Source organism: Cololabis saira, chromosome 13 (genome assembly GCF_033807715.1).
Source record: "Cololabis saira isolate AMF1-May2022 chromosome 13, fColSai1.1, whole genome shotgun sequence".
NCBI classification, from domain to species: Eukaryota; Metazoa; Chordata; class Actinopteri; order Beloniformes; family Belonidae; genus Cololabis; species Cololabis saira.
This window is the reverse complement of record NC_084599.1, coordinates 46,004,526-46,027,702: the sequence shown is the minus strand read 5'-3', so window position 1 is coordinate 46,027,702 and position 23,177 is coordinate 46,004,526. Positions and strand designations below refer to the sequence as shown.

The 23,177-nt window shown below is 46.5% G+C and overlaps 16 non-coding genes across 16 annotated transcripts; all 16 read right to left on the bottom strand.

Moving 5' to 3' along the window:
• Positions 1–2,447: 2,447 nt before the first annotated feature.
• On the bottom strand, positions 2,448–2,520 carry trnav-cac (transfer RNA valine (anticodon CAC)). The gene has a single exon. It is a non-coding gene; the product is annotated as a tRNA-Val (tRNA).
• Positions 2,521–3,517: 997 nt separating this feature from the next.
• Positions 3,518–3,590, bottom strand: trnav-cac (transfer RNA valine (anticodon CAC)). The gene has a single exon. It is a non-coding gene; the product is annotated as a tRNA-Val (tRNA).
• Positions 3,591–4,591: 1,001 nt separating this feature from the next.
• trnav-cac (transfer RNA valine (anticodon CAC)) lies at positions 4,592–4,665 on the bottom strand. Its single transcript has one exon. It is a non-coding gene; the product is annotated as a tRNA-Val (tRNA).
• A 1,845-nt stretch (positions 4,666–6,510) lies between these two features.
• trnav-cac (transfer RNA valine (anticodon CAC)) lies at positions 6,511–6,583 on the bottom strand. Its single transcript has one exon. It is a non-coding gene; the product is annotated as a tRNA-Val (tRNA).
• Positions 6,584–7,588: 1,005 nt separating this feature from the next.
• Positions 7,589–7,661, bottom strand: trnav-cac (transfer RNA valine (anticodon CAC)). The gene has a single exon. It is a non-coding gene; the product is annotated as a tRNA-Val (tRNA).
• Positions 7,662–11,634: 3,973 nt separating this feature from the next.
• Positions 11,635–11,707, bottom strand: trnav-cac (transfer RNA valine (anticodon CAC)). The gene has a single exon. It is a non-coding gene; the product is annotated as a tRNA-Val (tRNA).
• Positions 11,708–12,709: 1,002 nt separating this feature from the next.
• trnav-cac (transfer RNA valine (anticodon CAC)) lies at positions 12,710–12,782 on the bottom strand. Its single transcript has one exon. It is a non-coding gene; the product is annotated as a tRNA-Val (tRNA).
• A 1,002-nt stretch (positions 12,783–13,784) lies between these two features.
• Positions 13,785–13,857, bottom strand: trnav-cac (transfer RNA valine (anticodon CAC)). Its single transcript has one exon. It is a non-coding gene; the product is annotated as a tRNA-Val (tRNA).
• A 1,000-nt stretch (positions 13,858–14,857) lies between these two features.
• trnav-cac (transfer RNA valine (anticodon CAC)) lies at positions 14,858–14,930 on the bottom strand. Its single transcript has one exon. It is a non-coding gene; the product is annotated as a tRNA-Val (tRNA).
• A 1,002-nt stretch (positions 14,931–15,932) lies between these two features.
• trnav-cac (transfer RNA valine (anticodon CAC)) lies at positions 15,933–16,005 on the bottom strand. The gene has a single exon. It is a non-coding gene; the product is annotated as a tRNA-Val (tRNA).
• Positions 16,006–17,007: 1,002 nt separating this feature from the next.
• Positions 17,008–17,080, bottom strand: trnav-cac (transfer RNA valine (anticodon CAC)). The gene has a single exon. It is a non-coding gene; the product is annotated as a tRNA-Val (tRNA).
• Positions 17,081–18,082: 1,002 nt separating this feature from the next.
• On the bottom strand, positions 18,083–18,155 carry trnav-cac (transfer RNA valine (anticodon CAC)). Its single transcript has one exon. It is a non-coding gene; the product is annotated as a tRNA-Val (tRNA).
• Positions 18,156–19,157: 1,002 nt separating this feature from the next.
• trnav-cac (transfer RNA valine (anticodon CAC)) lies at positions 19,158–19,230 on the bottom strand. Its single transcript has one exon. It is a non-coding gene; the product is annotated as a tRNA-Val (tRNA).
• Positions 19,231–20,232: 1,002 nt separating this feature from the next.
• On the bottom strand, positions 20,233–20,305 carry trnav-cac (transfer RNA valine (anticodon CAC)). Its single transcript has one exon. It is a non-coding gene; the product is annotated as a tRNA-Val (tRNA).
• Positions 20,306–21,307: 1,002 nt separating this feature from the next.
• On the bottom strand, positions 21,308–21,380 carry trnav-cac (transfer RNA valine (anticodon CAC)). The gene has a single exon. It is a non-coding gene; the product is annotated as a tRNA-Val (tRNA).
• Positions 21,381–22,382: 1,002 nt separating this feature from the next.
• Positions 22,383–22,455, bottom strand: trnav-cac (transfer RNA valine (anticodon CAC)). The gene has a single exon. It is a non-coding gene; the product is annotated as a tRNA-Val (tRNA).
• Between the last annotated feature and the right edge of the window lie 722 nt (positions 22,456–23,177).

Sequence of the window (23,177 nt, the reverse complement as noted above, 5' to 3'; positions counted from 1 at the left end):
TTGGTCAGTTGTGGAACTGCAACATAAATTAATTTCTGCATGAGACCCAATGCGAGAAAGAGATGGTCGGCGTTCCTGTCCTGTGCACCAAGAAGAGCACTGCAGTGGCTTTCCAAGTCCAAATAATGTTATTGCAAAGTCATACACATACCTGCCAACATTGGGCTGTGAAAAAGAGGGAGATTTTCTGGGGTAGCAGTTGGAATGCTCCACTCACAACATCCCCGCCCTGATATAAACAAGGCGACTTTTAATGAGCTTTAAATCCATAGCTACAATGAAATGTGCTAAAATGTACCTCCCAAAATGATTCTACAGCCTTCTTGGAGCCAAATAAGTTTAGTATTAATAACAATAAAATACAATATTTGTAGAATTTTCCAGGTTCCCTTTGTCACCCAAGGACCTGTTGTAGTTGTAGGTGTCAGACTTTGCAGCTTCAATCACTTTCTTGGAGGAACATACTTGTGGCCAGGGCTGGTATGGTTAATCTTGCAAGAAAGGAGTGCACAAAGAGTAGAATTATCAATACTCATTGTGTTTTCTGTGAAGAAGCAGAACCTTCAACTCTCTCTTCCTGTGGGAGATCCTTGCTTGCTATGACTTGATTCTCCACCAACTCTTCCCTCAGGTTTTTTTCAAAGCATTTTCTCAAACAAAACAAATTTTCAAATTTTCAAATAACAAAATAACATATTTTAACCATTTTCCAAACAATAAAATAACTGAAAAAATCTGAAAAATTGTTCAAATATGTTATTTTGTAACTTGAAAATTTTAAAATATGTTTATGTAATGCTTTGCTGATGAGAAAATATGTTTCACTATTTTTCTTATTTTTGTGAGGGGGGATATATATTGTTTTTCGGCACTACCTTGTTCTCTATAGCTGATATAACATGAATTACTGTGGGATCGATAAAGTTCTTATTTTTGCCATCTGAGAAAATTAAATATATTATATTTGGTGCCTAACTGTTTCCCAAGTATATTAGTGCGTATGTGAATGAATAAATAAGACGTAAAACGTAAATTTCTTTGTAGAAAGGCGCTTTATGAAAATCAGTCCATTCACTTGTATTAGTTTACAGCGCAGTCTTGCCACATCCAATATGGCGGCGACGTTGACGTATTGGCAGCTCCATGGGGCGGAGCTTGGACGCAGTGCTTTTGGGTTGGGTTGCCAGGTTTGTCAGGAACCCGTTAATATAATACATCCATGCAGGAACCCCGACATGTGAAACACCATTGACTCATTTCACTTTAAAATCGGGAGATAAGCGGGAGAATATACAAATCGGGAGCAGGGCGGGAGAAATGGTTGAAAATCGGGAGACTCCCGCTTAAATCGGGAGTGTTGGCAGGTATGCATACATGTTTCCGTCCAGTTTCGAACAGGGGACCTTTCGCGTGTGAGGCGAACGTGATAACCACTACATTACGGAAACTGACATGCTTTGAGAATGGTGGGCATAATCAAAAAAATACTATAAAATATCTGATACAATTCTTGACAGAAAGATGGATACTGCACGTCAAGTCAAAGTCCAAAGTTCCTGATTACAGCTGACAAAATAATTGCACCAATCCAAAGGATTGTGCTGCCACTTTGAGATACCAAATGGTGCAACAGGAGATTACCACCTTTCCGCTGGCTCTCCGCCACCTCAGCGCAAGGGGAATGTGGATGAAGCCGCGCGATTCTCGGCTGGTTCCCCAGATATAACCAATAAAAATGTTTTATACATTTCTACGAACCTATTTCACTGTGTTCCAAATGGTCTGAAACGCACTCTAAACCACTTTCTGGAAGAACCTTTTTCGGACGTGGAAATTAGTAATTTTCTCCGGTCGCGGTCCGCCAAACTCCCATGTCTGTTCATACGGTGCCATGTGGTGCTCGTTCACGGTTCGTAATACGAGTCCGAGAACACCACAAGAGAGTTTAGAATGTTCTGGAGGGTAGAACAGCATCGTTCGGCCAGAGTTTTGAACGCTAAATCGCTTGGGTCGGGACTTCCAGCTGAGGACCGGTGATCGACTAAAAGGTGTCCGACAACGGTGCGCCTTTCTCGGACTCGGTCGGCTGGAAGTCCCGGTCCTCGGCCCGGTTCTCATGAATTTTAGAGAACCTCCAGGGGGTCTCTGAGACCCCAAATATGCTCATCCACGGTTGTTACACCTGTCTAGGACCTTCCAGGGCTGAGAAACCATCCATCAGCCTGTTTCAGGCAGTAATGTTTCTTTTGTTCCTGCAAATTTGGACATTTAAAGTGTAGGTGAAAGGAGAATGACTGGCTCTTGGTCAGTTGTGGAACTGCAACATAAATTCATTTCTGCATGAGACCCAATGCGAGAAAGAGATGGTCGGCGTTCCTGTCCTGTGCACCAAGAAGAGGACTGCAGTGGCTTTCCAAGTCCAAATAATGTTATTGCAAAGTCATACATGTTTCCGCCCAGTTTCGAACAGGGGACCTTTCGCGTGTGAGGCGAACGTGATAACCCCTACACTACGGAAACTGACATGCTTTGAGAATGGTGGGCATAATCAAAAAAATACTATAAAAATATCTGATACAATTCTTGACAGAAAGATGGATACTGCACGTCAAGTCAAAGTCCAAAGTTCCTGATTACAGCTGACAAAATAATTGCACCAATCCAAAGGATTGTGCTGCAACTTTGAGATACCCAATGCTGCAACAGGAGATTACCACCTTTCCGCTGGCTCTCTGCCACCTCAGCGCAAGGGGAATGTGGATGAAGCCACGTGATTCTCGGCTGGTTCCCCAGATATAACCAATAAAAATGTTTTATACATTCCTACGAACCTATTTCACTGTGTTCCAAATGGTCTGAAACGCGCTCTAAACCACTTTCTGGAAGAACCTTTTTCGGACGTGGAAATTAGTAATTTTCTCCGGTCGCGGTCCGCCAAACTCCCATGTCTGTTCATACGGTGCCATGTGGCGCTCGTTCACGGTTCGTAATACGAGTCCGAGAACACCACGAGTTTAGAATGTTCTGGAGGGTAGAACAGCATCGTTCGGCCAGAGTTTTGAACGCTAAATCGCTTGGGTCGGGACTTCCAGCTTAGGAGCGGTGATCGACTAAAAAGTGTCCGACAACGGTGCGCCTTTCTAGGACTCGGTCGGCTGGAAGTCCTGGTCCTCGGCCCGGTTCTCATGAATTTTAGAGGACCTCCAGCGGGGTCTCTGAGACCCCAAATATGCTCATCCACGGTTGTTTCACCTCTCTAGGACCTTCCAGGGCTGAGAAACCATCCATCAGCCTGTTTCAGGCAGTAATGTTTCTTTTTTTCCTGCAAATTTGGACATTTAAAGTGTAGGTGAAAGGAGAATGACTGGCTCTTGGTCAGTTGTGGAACTGCAACATAAATTCATTTCTGCATGAGACCCAATGCGAGAAAGAGATGGTCGGCGTTCCTGTCCTGTGCACCAAGAAGAGGACTGCAGTGGCTTTCCAAGTCCAAATAATGTTATTGCAAAGTCATACATGTTTCCGCCCAGTTTCGAACAGGGGACCTTTCGCGTGTGAGGCGAACGTGATAACCACTACACTACGGAAACTGACATGCTTTGAGAATGGTGGGCATAATCAAAAAAATACTATAAAAATATCTGATACAATTCTTGACAGAAAGATGGTTACTGCACGTCAAGGCAAAGTCCAAAGATCCTGATTACAGCTGACAAAATAATTGCACCAATCCAAAGGATTGTGCTGCCACTTTGAGATACCAAATGGTGCAACAGGAGATTACCACCTTTCCGCTGGCTCTCCGCCACCTCAGCGCAAGGGGAATGTGGATGAAGCCGCGCGATTCTCGGCTGGTTCCCGAGATATAACCAATAAAAATGTTTTATACTTTCCTACGAACCTATTTCACTGTGTTCCAAATGGTCTGAAACGCGCTCTAAACCACTTTCTGGAAGAAACTTTTTCGGACGTGGAAATTAGTAATTTTCTCCGGTCGCGGTCCGCCAAACTCCCATGTCTGTTCATACGGTGCCATGTGGCGCTCGTTCACGGTTCGTAATACGAGTCCGAGAACACCACGAGAGAGTTTAGAATGTTCTGGAGGGTAGAACAGCGTCGTTCGGCCAGAGTTTTGAACGCTAAATCGCTCGGGTAGGGACTTCCAGCCGAGGACCGGTGATCGACGAAAAAGTGTCCGACAACGGTGCGCCTTTCTCGGACTCGGTCGGCTGGAAGTCCCGGTCCTCGGCCCGGTTCTCATGAATTTTAGAGGACCTCCAGCGGGGTCTCTGGGACCCCAAAGATGCTCATCCACGGTTGTTTCACCTCTCTAGGACCTTCCAGGGCTGAGAAACCAGCCATCAGCCTGTTTCAGGCAGTTATGTTTCTTTTTTTCCTGCAAATTTGGACATTTAAAGTGTAGGTGAAAGGAGAATGACTGGCTCTTGGTCAGTTGTGGAAGTGCAACAAAAATGCATTTCTGCATGAGACCCAATGCGAGAAAGAGATGGTCTGCCTTCCTGTCCTGTGCACCAAGAAGAGGACTGCAGTGGTTTTCCAAGTCCAAATAATGTTATTTTAAAGTCATACATGTTTCCGCACCAGTTTCGAACAGGGGACCTTTCGCGTGTGAGGCGAACGTGATAACCACTACACTACGGAAACTGACATGCTTTGAAAAAGGCGGGCATAATCAAAAAAATACTATAAAAAATCTCTTGCTACAATTCTTGACAGCAAGATGGATACTGCAGGTCAAGTCAAAGTTCAAAGAAGTTTCTGATTACAGCTGACAAAGTAATTGCACCAATCCAAAGGATTGTGCTGCAACTTTGAGATACCCAATGCTGCAACAGGAGATTACCACCTTTCCGCTGGCTCTCCGCCACCTCAGCGTAAGGGGAATGTGGATGAAGCCGCGCGATTCTCGGCTGGTTCCCCAGATATAACCAATAAAAATGTTTTATACTTTCCTACAAACCTATTTCACTGTGTTCCAAATGGTCTGAAACGTGCTCTAAACCACTTTCTGGAAGAACCTTTTCGGACGTGGAAATTAGTAATTTTCTTTTTTCTTTTTTTAAATTTCCTCGGCCCAGTTCTCATGGATTTTAGAGGACCTCCAGCGGGGTCTCTGGGACCCCCAAAGATGCTCATCCACGGTTGTTTCACCTCTCTAGGACCTTCCAGGGCTGAGAAACCAGCCATCAGCCTGTTTCAGGCAGTTATGTTTCTTTTTTTCCTGCAAATTTGGACATTTAAAGTGTAGGTGAAAGGAGAATGACTGGCTCTTGGTAACTTGTGGAAGTGCAACAAAAATGCATTTCTGCATGAGACCCAATGCGAGAAAGAGTTGGTCGGCCTTCCTGTCCTGTGCACCAAGAAGAGGACTGCAGTGGTTTTCCAAGTACAACTAACGTTATTGTAAAGTCATACATGTTTGCGCCCAGTTTCGAACAGGGGACCTTTCGCGTGTAAGGCGAACGTGATAACCACTACACTACTGAAACTGACATGCTTGGAAAAAGGCGGGGATAATCCAAAAAATACAATAAAAAATCTCTTGCTACAAATCTTGACAGCAAGATGGATACTGCAGGTCAAGTCAAAGTTCAAAGAAGTTTCTGATTACAGCTGACAAAGTAATTGCACCAATCCAAAGGATTGTGCTAGAACTTTGAGATACCCAATGCTGCAACAGAAGATTACCACCTTTCCGCTGGCTCTCCGCCACCTCAGCGCTAGGGGAATGTGGATGAAGCCGCGCGATTCTCGGCTGGTTCCCCAGATATAACCAATAAAATTGTTTTATACTTTCGTACAAACCTATTTCAGTGTGTTCCAAATGGTCTGAAACGTGCTCTCAACCACTTTCTGGAAGAACCTTTTCGGACGTGGAAATTAGTAATTTTCTCCGGTCGCGGTCCGCCAAACTCCCATGTCTGTTCACAAGGTGCCATGTGGCGCTCGTTCACGGTTCGTAATACGAGTCCGAGAACACCACGAGAGAGTTTAGAATGTTCTGGAGGGTAGAACAGCGTCGTTCGGCCAGAGTTTTGAACGCTAAATCGCTCGGGTCGGGACTTCCAGCCGAGGACCGGTGATCGACGAAATAGTGTCCGACAACGGTGCGCCTTTCTCGGACTCGGTCGGCTGGAAGTCCCAGTCCTCGGCCCGGTTCTCATGAATTTTAGAGGACCTCCAGCGGGGTCTCTGGGACCCCAAAGATGCTCATCCACGGTTGTTTCACGTCTCTAGGACCTTCCAGGGCTGAGAAACCAGCCATCAGCCTGTTTCAGGCAGTTATGTTTCTTTTTTTCCTGCAAATTTAGACATTTAAAGTGTAGGTGAAAGGAGAATGACTGGCTCTTGGTCAGTTGTGAAAGTGCAACAAAAATGCATTTCTGCATGAGAACCAATGCGAGAAAGAGATGGTCTGCCTTCCTGTCCACCAAAAAGAGGACTGCAGTGGTTTTCCAAGTCCAAATAATGTTATTGTAAAGTCATACATGTTTCCGCCCAGTTTCGAACAGGGGACCTTTCGCGTGTGAGGCGAACGTGATAACCACTACACTACGGAAACTGACATGCTTTGAAAAAGGCGGGCATAATCCAAAAAATACTATAAAAAATCTCTTGCTACAATTCATGACAGCAAGATGGATACTGCAAGTCAAGTCAAAGTTCAAAGAAGTTTCTGATTACAGCTGACAAAGTAATTGCACCAATCCAAAGGATTGTGCTAGAACTTTGAGATACCCAATGCTGCAACAGAAGATTACCACCTTTCCGCTGGCTCTCCGCCACCTCAGCGCTAGGGGAATGTGGATGAAGCCGCGCAATTCTCGGCTGGTTCCCCAGATATAACCAATATAAATTTTTTATACTTTCCTACAAACCTATTTCACTGTGTTCCAAATGGTCTGAAACGTGCTCTCAACCACTTTCTGGAAGAACCTTTTCGGACGTGGAAATTAGTAATTTTCTCCGGTCGCGGTCCGCCAAACTCCTATGTCTGTTCACAAGGTGCCATGTGGCGCTCGTTCACGGTTCGTAATACGAGTCCGAGAACACCACGAGAGAGTTTAGAATGTTCTGGAGGGTAGAACAGCGTCGTTCGGCCAGATTTTTGAACGCTGAATCGCTCGGGTAGGGACTTCCAGCCGAGGACCGGTGATCGACGAAATAGTGTCCGACAACGGTGCGCCTTTCTCGTACTCGGTCGGCTTGAAGTCCCGGTCCTCGGCCCGGTTCTCATGAATTTTAGAGGACCTCCAGCGGGGTCTCTGGGACCCCAAAGATGCTCATCCACGGTTGTTTCACCTCTCTAGGACCTTCCAGGGCTGAGAAACCAGCCATCAGCCTGTTTCAGGCAGTTATGTTTCTTTTTTTCCTGCAAATTTAGACATTCAAAGTGTAGGTGAAAGGAGAATGACTGGCTCTTGGTCAGTTGTGAAAGTGCAACAAAAATGCATTTCTGCATGAGACCCAATGCGAGAAAGAGATGGTCTGCCTTCCTGTCCTGTGCACCAAAAAGAGGACTGCAGTAGTTTTCCAAGTCCAAATAATGTTATTGTAAAGTCATACATGTTTCCGCCCAGTTTTGAACAGGGGACCTTTCGCGTGTGAGGCGAACGTGATAACCACTACACTACGGAAACTGACATGCTTTGAAAAAGGCGGGCATAATCCAAAAAATACTATAAAAAATCTCTTGCTACAATTCTTGACAGCAAGATGGATACTGCAAGTCAAGTCAAAGTTCAAAGAAGTTTCTGATTACAGCTGACAAAGTAATTGCACCAATCCAAAGGATTGTGCTAGAACTTTGAGATACCTAATGCTGCAACAGAAGATTACCACCTTTCCGCTGGCTCTCCGCCACCTCAGCGCTAGGGGAATGTGGATGAAGCCGCGCGATTCTCGGCTGGTTCCCCAGATATAACCAATACATTTTTTTTATACTTTCTTACAAACCTATTTCACTGTGTTCCAAATGGTCTGAAACGTGCTCTCAACCACTTTCTGGAAGAACCTTTTCGGACGTGGAAATTAGTAATTTTCTCCGGTCGCGGTCCGCCAAACTCCCATGTCTGTTCACAAGGTGCCATGTGGCGCTCGTTCACGGTTCGTAATACGAGTCCTAGAACACCACGAGAGAGTTTAGAAGGTTCTGGAGGGTAGAACAGCGTCGTTCGGCCAGAGTTTTGAACGCTAAATCGCTCGGGTCGGGACTTCCAGCCGAGGACCGGTGATCGACGAAATAGTGTCCGACAACGGTGCGCCTTTCTCGGACTCGGTCGGCTGGAAGTCCCGGTCCTCGGCCCGGTTCTCATGAATTTTAGAGGACCTCCAGCGGGGTCTCTGGGACCCCAAAGATGCTCATCCACGGTTATTTCACCTCTCTAGGACCTTCCAGGGCTGAGAAACCAGCCATCAGCCTGTTTCAGGCAGTTATGTTTCTTTTTTTCCTGCAAATTTAGACATTTAAAGTGTAGGTGAAAGGAGAATGACTGGCTCTTGGTCAGTTGTGAAAGTGCAACAAAAAAGCATTTCTGCATTAGACCCAATGCGAGAAAGAGATGGTCTGCCTTCCTGTCCTGTGCACCAAAAAGAGGACTGCAGTGGTTTTCCAAGTCCAAATAATGTTATTGTAAAGTCATACATGTTTCCACCCAGTTTCGAACAGGGGACCTTTCGCGTGTGAGGTGAACGTGATAACCACTACACTACGGAAACTGACATGCTTTGAAAAAGGCGGGCATAATCAAAAAAATACAATAAAAAATCTCTTGCTACAATTCTTGACAGCAAGATGGATACTGCAGGTCAAGTCAAATTTCAAAGAAGTTTCTGATTACAGCTGACAAAGTAATTGCACCAATCCAAAGGATTGTGCTGCAACTTTGAGATACCCAATGCTGCAACAGGAGATTACCACCTTTCCGTTGCCTCTCCGCCACCTCAGTGCAAGGGGAATGTGGATGGTGACATCTTATAAGTACCTGGGTGTTCACCTCAACAATAAACTGGACTGGACTACTAATTCCTCTGCACTCCACAGAAAAGGCCAGAGCAGACTCTATCTGCTCAGGAGACTGAGGGCCTTTGGTGTGCAGGAGAAGCTCCTGAAAACATTTTACAACACTGTGGTGGCATCAGCCATTTTTTACGGAGTGGTCTGCTGGGGCAGCAACATCACAGCTGCAGACAGAAGGAGGCTGGACAAAACAATCAAAAGGGCCGGCTCTGTCGTGGGCTGCTCTCTGGACACAGTGCAGGTGGTGGTAGAGAGGAGGATGATGGCTAAGCTGTCATCCATGATGGAGAAGGACTCCAACCCCATGAAGGACACCTTCAGAGCGCTGGAGAGCTCCTTCAGCGACAGGCTCCTTCACCCTAGGTGTGTGAAGGAGCGCTACAGACGGTCCTTCCTCCCTGCAGCTGTGAGACTACACAACCAGCACTGCTCACAGTAGACCACAAACAATACAAACAATCCTGACAATAAAAACCATTCTGCAACGGGCATAAATAACATCTGTAAATATCCATCTGTTTTTCTTTTTGTATACTAGAATTTTTTTATTTATTACTATTTTTATTCTCCTTCTTATTCTTCTTCTTCTTATTATTGTATATACTGTTTATAGTGTTATAGTGTTTATTATTATTATTATTGTTGTGTGATATTGTGTGATATTGATGCCTCTTGTTTTGCACTATCCCCTTTGCTGCTGTAACCTGGAAATTTCCCCTCTGGGGGACTATTAAAGGATTTCTTATCTTATCTTATCTTATCTTATGAAGCCTCGCGATTCTCGGCTGGTTCATCCGGATATAACCAATAAAAATGTTTTATACTTTCCTACAAACCTATTTCACTGTGTTCCAATTGGTCTGAAACGTGCTATAAACCACTTTCTGGAAGAACCTTTTCGGACGTGGAAATTAGTAATTTTCTCCGGTCGCGGTCCGCCAAACTCCCATGTCTGTTATGAAGGTGCCATGTGGCGCTCGTTCACGGTTCGTAATACGAGTCCGAGAACACCACGACAGAGTTTCGAATGTTCTGGAGGGTAGAACAGCGTCTTTCGGCCAGAGTTTTGAACGCTAAATCGCTCGGGTCGGGACTTCCAGCCGAGGACCGGGGATCGACGAAAAAGTGTACGAAGACGGTGCGCCTTTCTCGGACTCGGTCGGCTGGAAGTCCCGGTCCTCGGCCCGGTTCTCATGAATTTTAGAGGACCTCCAGCGGGGTCTCTGGGACCCCAAAGATGCTCATCCACGGTTGTTTCACCACTCTAGGACCTTCCAGGGCTGAGAAACCAGCCCTCAACCTGTTTCAGGCAGTTATGTTTATTTTTTTCCTGCAAATTTGGACATTTAAAGTGTAGGTGAAAGGAGAATGACTGGCTCTTGGTCAGTTGTGGAAGTGCAACAAAAATGCATTTCTTTACGAGACCCAATGCGAGAAAGAGATGGTCTGCCTTCCTGTCCACCAAGAGCCGGACTGCAGTGGTTTTCCAAGTCAGAATAATGTTATCGTAAAGTCATACATGTTTCCTCCCAGTTTCGAACAGGGGACCTTTCGCGTGTGAGGCGAACGTGATAACCACTACACTACGGAAACTGACATGCTTTGAAAAAGGCGGGCATAATAAAAAAAATACTATAAAAAATATCTTTCTACAATTCTTGACAGCAAGATGGATACTGCAGGTCAAGTCAAATTTCAAAGAAGTTTCTGATTACAGCTGACAAAGTAATTGCACCAATCCAAAGGATTGTGCTGCAACTTTGAGATACCCAATGCTGCAACAGGAGATTACCACCTTTCCGTTGCCTCTCCGCCACCTCAGTGCAAGGGGAATGTGGATGAAGCCGCGCGATTCTCGGCTGGTTCATCCGGATATAACCAATAAAAATGTTTTATACTTTCCTACAAACCTATTTCACTGTGTTCCAATTGGTCTGAAACGTGCTATAAACCACGTTATGGAAGAACCTTTTCGGACGTGGAAATTAGTAACTTTCTCCGGTCGCGGTCCGCCAAACTCCCATGTCTGTTATGAAGGTGCCATGTGGCGCTCGTTCACGGTTCGTAATACGAGTCCGAGAACACCACGACAGAGTTTCGAATGTTCTGGAGGGTAGAACAGCGTCTTTCGGCCAGAGTTTTGAACGCTAAATCGCTCGGGTCGGGACTTCCAGCCGAGGACCGGGGATCGACGAAAAAGTGTCCGAAGACGGTGCGCCTTTCTCGTACTCGGTCGGCTGGAAGTCCCGGTCCTCGGCCCGGTTCTCATGAATTTTAGAGGACCTCCAGCGGGGTCTCTGGGACCCCAAAGATGCTCATCCACGGTTGTTTCACCACTCTAGGACCTTCCAGGGCTGAGAAACCAGCCCTCAACCTGTTTCAGGCAGTTATGTTTCTTTTTTTCCTGCAAATTTGGACATTTAAAGTGTAGGTGAAAGGAGAATGACTGGCTCTTGGTCAGTTGTGGAAGTGCAACAAAAATGCATTTCTTCACGAGACCCAATGCGAGAAAGAGATGGTCTGCCTTCCTGTCCACCAAGAGCAGGACTGCAGTGGTTTTCCAAGTCAGAATAATGTTATTGTAAAGTCATACATGTTTCCGCCCAGTTTCGAACAGGGGACCTTTCGCGTGTGAGGCGAACGTGATAACCACTACACTACGGAAACTGACATGCTTTGAAAAAGGCGGGCATAATCAAAAAAAATACTATAAAAGATATCTTTCTACAATTCTTGACAGCAAGATGGATACTGCAGGTCAAGTCAAATTTCAAAGAAGTTTCTGATTACAGCTGACAAAGTAATTGCACCGATCCAAAGGATTGTGCTGCAACTTTGAGATACCCAATGCTGCAACAGGAGATTACCACCTTTCCGTTGCCTCTCCGCCACCTCAGTGCAAGGGGAATGTGGATGAAGCCGCGCGATTCTCGGCTGGTTCATCCTGATATAACCAATAAAAATGTTTTATACTTTCCTACAAACCTATTTCACTGTGTTCCAATTGGTCTGAAACGTGCTATAAACCACTTTCTGGAAGAACCTTTTCGGACGTGGAAATTAGTAATTTTCTCCGGTCGCGGTCCGCCAAACTCCCATGTCTGTTATGAAGGTGCCATGTGGCGCTCGTTCACGGTTCGTAATACGAGTCCGAGAACACCACGACAGAGTTTCGAATGTTCTGGAGGGTAGAACAGCGTCTTTCGGCCAGAGTTTTGAACGCTAAATCGCTCGGGTCGGGACTTCCAGCCGAGGACCGGGGATCGACGAAAAAGTGTCCGAAGACGGTGCGCCTTTCTCGTACTCGGTCGGCTGGAAGTCCCGGTCCTCGGCCCGGTTCTCATGAATTTTAGAGGACCTCCAGCGGGGTCTCTGGGACCCCAAAGATGCTCATCCACGGTTGTTTCACCACTCTAGGACCTTCCAGGGCTGAGAAACCAGCCCTCAACCTGTTTCAGGCAGTTATGTTTCTTTTTTTCCTGCAAATTTGGACATTTAAAGTGTAGGTGAAAGGAGAATGACTGGCTCTTGGTCAGTTGTGGAAGTGCAACAAAAATGCATTTCTTCACGAGACCCAATGCGAGAAAGAGATGGTCTGCCTTCCTGTCCACCAAGAGCAGGACTGCAGTGGTTTTCCAAGTCAGAATAATGTTATTGTAAAGTCATACATGTTTCCGCCCAGTTTCGAACAGGGGACCTTTCGCGTGTGAGGCGAACGTGATAACCACTACACTACGGAAACTGACATGCTTTGAAAAAGGCGGGCATAATCAAAAAAAATACTATAAAAGATATCTTTCTACAATTCTTGACAGCAAGATGGATACTGCAGGTCAAGTCAAATTTCAAAGAAGTTTCTGATTACAGCTGACAAAGTAATTGCACCGATCCAAAGGATTGTGCTGCAACTTTGAGATACCCAATGCTGCAACAGGAGATTACCACCTTTCCGTTGCCTCTCCGCCACCTCAGTGCAAGGGGAATGTGGATGAAGCCGCGCGATTCTCGGCTGGTTCATCCTGATATAACCAATAAAAATGTTTTATACTTTCCTACAAACCTATTTCACTGTGTTCCAATTGGTCTGAAACGTGCTATAAACCACTTTCTGGAAGAACCTTTTCGGACGTGGAAATTAGTAATTTTCTCCGGTCGCGGTCCGCCAAACTCCCATGTCTGTTATGAAGGTGCCATGTGGCGCTCGTTCACGGTTCGTAATACGAGTCCGAGAACACCACGACAGAGTTTCGAATGTTCTGGAGGGTAGAACAGCGTCTTTCGGCCAGAGTTTTGAACGCTAAATCGCTCGGGTCGGGACTTCCAGCCGAGGACCGGGGATCGACGAAAAAGTGTCCGAAGACGGTGCGCCTTTCTCGGACTTGGTCGGCTGGAAGTCCCGGTCCTCGGCCCGGTTCTCATGAATTTTAGAGGACCTCCAGCGGGGTCTCTGGGACCCCAAAGATGCTCATCCACGGTTGTTTCACCACTCTAGGACCTTCCAGGGCTGAGAAACCAGCCCTCAACCTGTTTCAGGCAGTTATGTTTCTTTTTTTCCTGCAAATTTGGACATTTAAAGTTTAGGTGAAAGGAGAATGACTGGCTCTTGGTCAGTTGTGGAAGTGCAACAAAAATGCATTTCTTCACGAGACCCAATGCGAGAAAGAGATGGTCTGCCTTCCTGTCCACCAAGAGCAGGACTGCAGTGGTTTTCCAAGTCAGAATAATGTTATTGTAAAGTCATACATGTTTCCGCCCAGTTTCGAACGGGGGACCTTTCGCGTGTGAAGCGAACGTGATAACCACTACACTACGGAAACTGACATGCTTGAAAAAGGCGGGCATAATCAAAAAAATACTATAAAAAATATATTTCTACAATTCTTGACAGCAAGATGGATACTGCAGGTCAAGTCAAATTTCAAAGAAGTTTCTGATTACAGCTGACAAAGTAATTGCACCAATCCAAAGGATTGTGCTGCAACTTTGAGATACCCAATGCTGCAACAGGAGATTACCACCTTTCCGTTGCCTCTCCGCCACCTCATTGCAAGGGGAATGTGGATGAAGCCGCGCGATTCTCGGCTGGTTCATCCGGATATAACCAATAAAAATGTTTTATACTTTCTTAGAAACCTATTTCACTGTGTTCCAATTGGTCTGAAACGTGCTATAAACCACTTTCTGGAAGAACCTTTTCGGACGTGGAAATTAGTAATTTTCTCCGGTCGCGGTCCGCCAAACTCCCATGTCTGTTATGAAGGTGCCATGTGGCGCTCGTTCACGGTTCGTAATACGAGTCCGAAAACACCACGACAGAGTTTCGAATGTTCTGGAGGGTAGAACAGCGTCTTTCGGCCAGAGTTTTGAACGCTAAATCGCTCGGGTCGGGACTTCCAGCCGAGGACCGGGGATCGACGAAAAAGTGTCCGAAGACGGTGCGCCTTTCTCGTACTCGGTCGGCTGGAAGTCCCGGTCCTCGGCCCGGTTCTCATGAATTTTAGAGGACCTCCAGCGGGGTCTCTGGGACCCCAAAGATGCTCATCCACGGTTGTTTCACCACTCTAGGACCTTCCAGGGCTGAGAAACCAGCCCTCAACCTGTTTCAGGCAGTTATGTTTCTTTTTTTCCTGCAAATTTGGACATTTAAAGTGTAGGTGAAAGGAGAATGACTGGCTCTTGGTCAGTTGTGGAAGTGCAACAAAAATGCATTTCTTCACGAGACCCAATGCGAGAAAGAGATGGTCTGCCTTCCTGTCCACCAAGAGCAGGACTGCAGTGGTTTTCCAAGTTAGAATAATGTTATTGTAAAGTCATACATGTTTCCGCCCAGTTTCGAACAGGGGACCTTTCGCGTGTGAGGCGAACGTGATAACCACTACACTACGGAAACTGACATGCTTTGAAAAAGGCGGGCATAATCAAAAAAAATACTATAAAAGATATCTTTCTACAATTCTTGACAGCAAGATGGATACTGCAGGTCAAGTCAAATTTCAAAGAAGTTTCTGATTACAACTGACAAAGTAATTGCACCGATCCAAAGGATTGTGCTGCAACTTTGAGATACCCAATGCTGCAACAGGAGATTACCACCTTTCCGTTGCCTCTCCGCCACCTCAGTGCAAGGGGAATGTGGATGAAGCCGCGCGATTCTCGGCTGGTTCATCCGGATATAACCAATAAAAATGTTTTATACTTTCCTACAAACCTATTTCACTGTGTTCCAATTGGTCTGAAACGTGCTATAAACCACTTTCTGGAAGAACCTTTTCGGACGTGGAAATTAGTAATTTTCTCCGGTCGCGGTCCGCCAAACTCCCATGTCTGTTATGAAGGTGCCATGTGGCGCTCGTTCACGGTTCGTAATACGAGTCCGAAAACACCACGACAGAGTTTCGAATGTTCTGGAGGGTAGAACAGCGTCCTTCGGCCAGAGTTTTGAACGCTAAATCGCTCGGGTCGGGACTTCCAGCCGAGGACCGGGGATCGACGAAAAAGTGTCCGAAGACGGTGCGCCTTTCTCGGACTCGGTCGGCTGGAAGTCCCGGTCTTCGGCCCGGTTCTCATGAATTTTAGAGGACCTCCAGCGGGGTCTCTGGGACCCCAAAGATGCTCATCCACGGTTGTTTCACCACTCTAGGACCTTCCAGGGCTGAGAAACCAGCCCTCAACCTGTTTCAGGCAGTTATGTTTCTTTTTTTCCTGCAAATTTGGACATTTAAAGTGTAGGTGAAAGGAGAATGACTGGCTCTTGGTCAGTTGTGGAAGTGCAACAAAAATGCATTTCTTCACGAGACCCAATGCGAGAAAGAGATGGTCTGCCTTCCTGTCCACCAAGAGCAGGACTGCAGTGGTTTTCCAAGTCAGAATAATGTTATTGTAAAGTCATACATGTTTCCGCCCAGTTTCGAACAGGGGACCTTTCGCGTGTGAGGCGAACGTGATAACCACTACACTACGGAAACTGACATGCTTTGAAAAAGGCGGGCATAATCAAAAAAAATACTATAAAAGATATCTTTCTACAATTCTTGACAGCAAGATGGATACTGCAGGTCAAGTCAAATTTCAAAGAAGTTTCTGATTACAGCTGACAAAGTAATTGCACCGATCCAAAGGATTGTGCTGCAACTTTGAGATACCCAATGCTGCAACAGGAGATTACCACCTTTCCGTTGCCTCTCCGCCACCTCAGTGCAAGGGGAATGTGGATGAAGCCGCGCGATTCTCGGCTGGTTCATCCTGATATAACCAATAAAAATGTTTTATACTTTCCTACAAACCTATTTCACTGTGTTCCAATTGGTCTGAAACGTGCTATAAACCACTTTCTGGAAGAACCTTTTCGGACGTGGAAATTAGTAATTTTCTCCGGTCGCGGTCCGCCAAACTCCCATGTCTGTTATGAAGGTGCCATGTGGCGCTCGTTCACGGTTCGTAATACGAGTCCGAGAACACCACGACAGAGTTTCGAATGTTCTGGAGGGTAGAACAGCGTCTTTCGGCCAGAGTTTTGAACGCTAAATCGCTCGGGTCGGGACTTCCAGCCGAGGACCGGGGATCGACGAAAAAGTGTCCGAAGACGGTGCGCCTTTCTCGGACTCGGTCGGCTGGAAGTCCCGGTCCTCGGCCCGGTTCTCATGAATTTTAGAGGACCTCCAGCGGGGTCTCTGGGACCCCAAAGATGCTCATCCACGGTTGTTTCACCACTCTAGGACCTTCCAGGGCTGAGAAACCAGCCCTCAACCTGTTTCAGGCAGTTATGTTTCTTTTTTTCCTGCAAATTTGGACATTTAAAGTGTAGGTGAAAGGAGAATGACTGGCTCTTGGTCAGTTGTGGAAGTGCAACAAAAATGCATTTCTTCACGAGACCCAATGCGAGAAAGAGATGGTCTGCCTTCCTGTCCACCAAGAGCAGGACTGCAGTGGTTTTCCAAGTCAGAATAATGTTATTGTAAAGTCATACATGTTTCCGCCCAGTTTCGAACAGGGGACCTTTCGCGTGTGAGGCGAACGTGATAACCACTACACTACGGAAACTGACATGCTTTGAAAAAGGCGGGCATAATCAAAAAAAATACTATAAAAGATATCTTTCTACAATTCTTGACAGCAAGATGGATACTGCAGGTCAAGTCAAATTTCAAAGAAGTTTCTGATTACAGCTGACAAATTAATTGCACCGATCCAAAGGATTGTGCTGCAACTTTGAGATACCCAATGCTGCAACAGGAGATTACCACCTTTCCGTTGCCTCTCCGCCACCTCAGTGCAAGGGGAATGTGGATGAAGCCGCGCGATTCTCGGCTGGTTCATCCTGATATAACCAATAAAAATGTTTTATACTTTCCTACAAACCTATTTCACTGTGTTCCAATTGGTCTGAAACGTGCTATAAACCACTTTCTGGAAGAACCTTTTCGGACGTGGAAATTAGTAATTTTCTCCGGTCGCGGTCCGCCAAACTCCCATGTCTGTTATGAAGGTGCCATGTGGCGCTCGTTCACGGTTCGTAATACGAGTCCGAGAACACCACGACAGAGTTTCGAATGTTCTGGAGGGTAGAACAGCGTCTTTCGGCCAGAGTTTTGAACGCTAAATCGCTCGGGTCGGGACTTCCAGCCGAGGACCGGGGATCGACGAAAAAGTGTCCGAAGACGGTGCGCCTTTCTCGGACTTGGTCGGCTGGAAGTCCCGGTCCTCGGCCCGGTTCTCATGAATTTTAGAGGACCTCCAGCGGGGTCTCTGGGACCCCAAAGATGCTCATCCACGGTTGTTTCACCACTCTAGGACCTTCCAGGGCTGAGAAACCAGCCCTCAACCTGTTTCAGGCAGTTATGTTTCTTTTTTTCCTGCAAATTTGGACATTTAAAGTTTAGGTGAAAGGAGAATGACTGGCTCTTGGTCAGTTGTGGAAGTGCAACAAAAATGCATTTCTTCACGAGACCCAATGCGAGAAAGAGATGGTCTGCCTTCCTGTCCACCAAGAGCAGGACTGCAGTGGTTTTCCAAGTCAGAATAATGTTATTGTAAAGTCATACATGTTTCCGCCCAGTTTCGAACAGGGGACCTTTCGCGTGTGAGGCGAACGTGATAACCACTACACTACGGAAACTGACATGCTTTGAAAAAGGCGGGCATAATCAAAAAAAATACTATAAAAGATATCTTTCTACAATTCTTGACAGCAAGATGGATACTGCAGGTCAAGTCAAATTTCAAAGAAGTTTCTGATTACAGCTGACAAAGTAATTGCACCGATCCAAAGGATTGTGCTGCAACTTTGAGATACCCAATGCTGCAACAGGAGATTACCACCTTTCCGTTGCCTCTCCGCCACCTCAGTGCAAGGGGAATGTGGATGAAGCCGCGCGATTCTCGGCTGGTTCATCCTGATATAACCAATAAAAATGTTTTATACTTTCCTACAAACCTATTTCACTGTGTTCCAATTGGTCTGAAACGTGCTATAAACCACTTTCTGGAAGAACCTTTTCGGACGTGGAAATTAGTAATTTTCTCCGGTCGCGGTCCGCCAAACTCCCATGTCTGTTATGAAGGTGCCATGTGGCGCTCGTTCACGGTTCGTAATACGAGTCCGAGAACACCACGACAGAGTTTCGAATGTTCTGGAGGGTAGAACAGCGTCTTTCGGCCAGAGTTTTGAACGCTAAATCGCTCGGGTCGGGAGTTCCAGCCGAGGACCGGGGATCGACGAAAAAGTGTCCGAAGACGGTGCGCCTTTCTCGGACTCGGTCGGCTGGAAGTCCCGGTCCTCGGCCCGGTTCTCATGAATTTTAGAGGACCTCCAGCGGGGTCTCTGGGACCCCAAAGATGCTCATCCACGGTTGTTTCACCACTCTAGGACCTTCCAGGGCTGAGAAACCAGCCCTCAACCTGTTTCAGGCAGTTATGTTTCTTTTTTTCCTGCAAATTTGGACATTTAAAGTGTAGGTGAAAGGAGAATGACTGGCTCTTGGTCAGTTGTGGAAGTGCAACAAAAATGCATTTCTTCACGGGACCCAATGCGAGAAAGAGATGGTCTGCCTTCCTGTCCACCAAGAGCAGGACTGCAGTGGTTTTCCAAGTCAGAATAATGTTATTGTAAAGTCATACATGTTTCCGCCCAGTTTCGAACAGGGGACCTTTCGCGTGTGAGGCGAACGTGATAACCACTACACTACGGAAACTGACATGCTTTGAAAAAGGCGGGCATAATCAAAAAAAATACTATAAAAGATATCTTTCTACAATTCTTGACAGCAAGATGGATACTGCAGGTCAAGTCAAATTTCAAAGAAGTTTCTGATTACAGCTGACAAATTAATTGCACCGATCCAAAGGATTGTGCTGCAACTTTGAGATACCCAATGCTGCAACAGGAGATTACCACCTTTCCGTTGCCTCTCCGCCACCTCAGTGCAAGGGGAATGTGGATGAAGCCGCGCGATTCTCGGCTGGTTCATCCTGATATAACCAATAAAAATGTTTTATACTTTCCTACAAACCTATTTCACTGTGTTCCAATTGGTCTGAAACGTGCTATAAACCACTTTCTGGAAGAACCTTTTCGGACGTGGAAATTAGTAATTTTCTCCGGTCGCGGTCCGCCAAACTCCCATGTCTGTTATGAAGGTGCCATGTGGCGCTCGTTCACGGTTCGTAATACGAGTCCGAGAACACCACGACAGAGTTTCGAATGTTCTGGAGGGTAGAACAGCGTCTTTCGGCCAGAGTTTTGAACGCTAAATCGCTCGGGTCGGGACTTCCAGCCGAGGACCGGGGATCGACGAAAAAGTGTCCGAAGACGGTGCGCCTTTCTCGGACTCGGTCGGCTGGAAGTCCCGGTCCTCGGCCCGGTTCTCATGAATTTTAGAGGACCTCCAGCGGGGTCTCTGGGACCCCAAAGATGCTCATCCACGGTTGTTTCACCACTCTAGGACCTTCCAGGGCTGAGAAACCAGCCCTCAACCTGTTTCAGGCAGTTATGTTTCTTTTTTTCCTGCAAATTTGGACATTTAAAGTGTAGGTGAAAGGAGAATGACTGGCTCTTGGTCAGTTGTGGAAGTGCAACAAAAATGCATTTCTTCACGAGACCCAATGCGAGAAAGAGATGGTCTGCCTTCCTGTCCACCAAGAGCAGGACTGCAGTGGTTTTCCAAGTCAGAATAATGTTATTGTAAAGTCATACATGTTTCCGCCCAGTTTCGAACAGGGGACCTTTCGCGTGTGAGGCGAACGTGATAACCACTACACTACGGAAACTGACATGCTTTGAAAAAGGCGGGCATAATCAAAAAAAATACTATAAAAGATATCTTTCTACAATTCTTGACAGCAAGATGGATACTGCAGGTCAAGTCAAATTTCAAAGAAGTTTCTGATTACAGCTGACAAATTAATTGCACCGATCCAAAGGATTGTGCTGCAACTTTGAGATACCCAATGCTGCAACAGGAGATTACCACCTTTCCGTTGCCTCTCCGCCACCTCAGTGCAAGGGGAATGTGGATGAAGCCGCGCGATTCTCGGCTGGTTCATCCTGATATAACCAATAAAAATGTTTTATACTTTCCTACAAACCTATTTCACTGTGTTCCAATTGGTCTGAAACGTGCTATAAACCACTTTCTGGAAGAACCTTTTCGGACGTGGAAATTAGTAATTTTCTCCGGTCGCGGTCCGCCAAACTCCCATGTCTGTTATGAAGGTGCCATGTGGCGCTCGTTCACGGTTCGTAATACGAGTCCGAGAACACCACGACAGAGTTTCGAATGTTCTGGAGGGTAGAACAGCGTCTTTCGGCCAGAGTTTTGAACGCTAAATCGCTCGGGTCGGGACTTCCAGCCGAGGACCGGGGATCGACGAAAAAGTGTCCGAAGACGGTGCGCCTTTCTCGGACTCGGTCGGCTGGAAGTCCCGGTCCTCGGCCCGGTTCTCATGAATTTTAGAGGACCTCCAGCGGGGTCTCTGGGACCCCAAAGATGCTCATCCACGGTTGTTTCACCACTCTAGGACCTTCCAGGGCTGAGAAACCAGCCCTCAACCTGTTTCAGGCAGTTATGTTTCTTTTTTTCCTGCAAATTTGGACATTTAAAGTGTAGGTGAAAGGAGAATGACTGGCTCTTGGTCAGTTGTGGAAGTGCAACAAAAATGCATTTCTTCACGAGACCCAATGCGAGAAAGAGATGGTCTGCCTTCCTGTCCACCAAGAGCAGGACTGCAGTGGTTTTCCAAGTCAGAATAATGTTATTGTAAAGTCATACATGTTTCCGCCCAGTTTCGAACAGGGGACCTTTCGCGTGTGAGGCGAACGTGATAACCACTACACTACGGAAACTGACATGCTTTGAAAAAGGCGGGCATAATCAAAAAAAATACTATAAAAGATATCTTTCTACAATTCTTGACAGCAAGATGGATACTGCAGGTCAAGTCAAATTTCAAAGAAGTTTCTGATTACAGCTGACAAAGTAATTGCACCGATCCAAAGGATTGTGCTGCAACTTTGAGATACCCAATGCTGCAACAGGAGATTACCACCTTTCCGTTGCCTCTCCGCCACCTCAGTGCAAGGGGAATGTGGATGAAGCCGCGCGATTCTCGGCTGGTTCATCCTGATATAACCAATAAAAATGTTTTATACTTTCCTACAAACCTATTTCACTGTGTTCCAATTGGTCTGAAACGTGCTATAAACCACTTTCTGGAAGAACCTTTTCGGACGTGGAAATTAGTAATTTTCTCCGGTCGCGGTCCGCCAAACTCCCATGTCTGTTATGAAGGTGCCATGTGGCGCTCGTTCACGGTTCGTAATACGAGTCCGAGAACACCACGACAGAGTTTCGAATGTTCTGGAGGGTAGAACAGCGTCTTTCGGCCAGAGTTTTGAACGCTAAATCGCTCGGGTCGGGACTTCCAGCCGAGGACCGGGGATCGACGAAAAAGTGTCCGAAGACGGTGCGCCTTTCTCGGACTCGGTCGGCTGGAAGTCCCGGTCCTCGGCCCGGTTCTCATGAATTTTAGAGGACCTCCAGCGGGGTCTCTGGGACCCCAAAGATGCTCATCCACGGTTGTTTCACCACTCTAGGACCTTCCAGGGCTGAGAAACCAGCCCTCAACCTGTTTCAGGCAGTTATGTTTCTTTTTTTCCTGCAAATTTGGACATTTAAAGTGTAGGTGAAAGGAGAATGACTGGCTCTTGGTCAGTTGTGGAAGTGCAACAAAAATGCATTTCTTCACGGGACCCAATGCGAGAAAGAGATGGTCTGCCTTCCTGTCCACCAAGAGCAGGACTGCAGTGGTTTTCCAAGTCAGAATAATGTTATTGTAAAGTCATACATGTTTCCGCCCAGTTTCGAACAGGGGACCTTTCGCGTGTGAGGCGAACGTGATAACCACTACACTACGGAAACTGACATGCTTTGAAAAAGGCGGGCATAATCAAAAAAAATACTATAAAAGATATCTTTCTACAATTCTTGACAGCAAGATGGATACTGCAGGTCAAGTCAAATTTCAAAGAAGTTTCTGATTACAGCTGACAAAGTAATTGCACCGATCCAAAGGATTGTGCTGCAACTTTGAGATACCCAATGCTGCAACAGGAGATTACCACCTTTCCGTTGCCTCTCCGCCACCTCAGTGCAAGGGGAATGTGGATGAAGCCGCGCGATTCTCGGCTGGTTCATCCTGATATAACCAATAAAAATGTTTTATACTTTCCTACAAACCTATTTCACTGTGTTCCAATTGGTCTGAAACGTGCTATAAACCACTTTCTGGAAGAACCTTTTCGGACGTGGAAATTAGTAATTTTCTCCGGTCGCGGTCCGCCAAACTCCCATGTCTGTTATGAAGGTGCCATGTGGCGCTCGTTCACGGTTCGTAATACGAGTCCGAGAACACCACGACAGAGTTTCGAATGTTCTGGAGGGTAGAACAGCGTCTTTCGGCCAGAGTTTTGAACGCTAAATCGCTCGGGTCGGGACTTCCAGCCGAGGACCGGGGATCGACGAAAAAGTGTCCGAAGACGGTGCGCCTTTCTCGGACTCGGTCGGCTGGAAGTCCCGGTCCTCGGCCCGGTTCTCATGAATTTTAGAGGACCTCCAGCGGGGTCTCTGGGACCCCAAAGATG